Source organism: Fukomys damarensis, unplaced genomic scaffold, assembly GCF_012274545.1.
Source record: "Fukomys damarensis isolate Sample0158 unplaced genomic scaffold, DMR_v1.0_HiC HiC_scaffold_36, whole genome shotgun sequence".
Taxonomy (NCBI): domain Eukaryota; kingdom Metazoa; phylum Chordata; class Mammalia; order Rodentia; family Bathyergidae; genus Fukomys; species Fukomys damarensis.
The window spans coordinates 44,709,925-44,710,349 of NW_022900948.1; positions in this window are offsets into that span (position 1 = coordinate 44,709,925).

Below are 425 nucleotides of genomic sequence, written 5' to 3' on the forward strand. Positions count from 1 at the left end.
CGGGGCTGCTTGGGTGAGCAGTGTCACAGCCGGGCGACCATCCCCGAGCACGGCCCACTCTCGAGAGGTCACCTGTGGAGCGGTAGCGGGAACCGGAGTGCGGAGCTCGGGGCCCTGGTGCCTGCGGGGGGCCGGGCCCTCGGGAGAAGCCTCGCACTGCCCGGCTGTGCAGTCACGGGACTGGCCCAGGCCCCACGCCGTGCTGCCCCGTGCTGCCCCCGGGCCCTGACTCGTGGGACAGGTGTCACCTAGACACCAAGAGTCCCTCCAGGCCCTGGCAGGGCGTCTGGATCACAGCGCCTGGAGCGTGGCTTGTGGTCGGCAGGCCGATGGTCCCTGATCCCTGGGCCTTCTGCAGTCGGGTGTGTGCTGCCCGCTGCCCAGGCGTGGGCAAGCACCCACTGCGGTATGGCGGGGAGGGACAA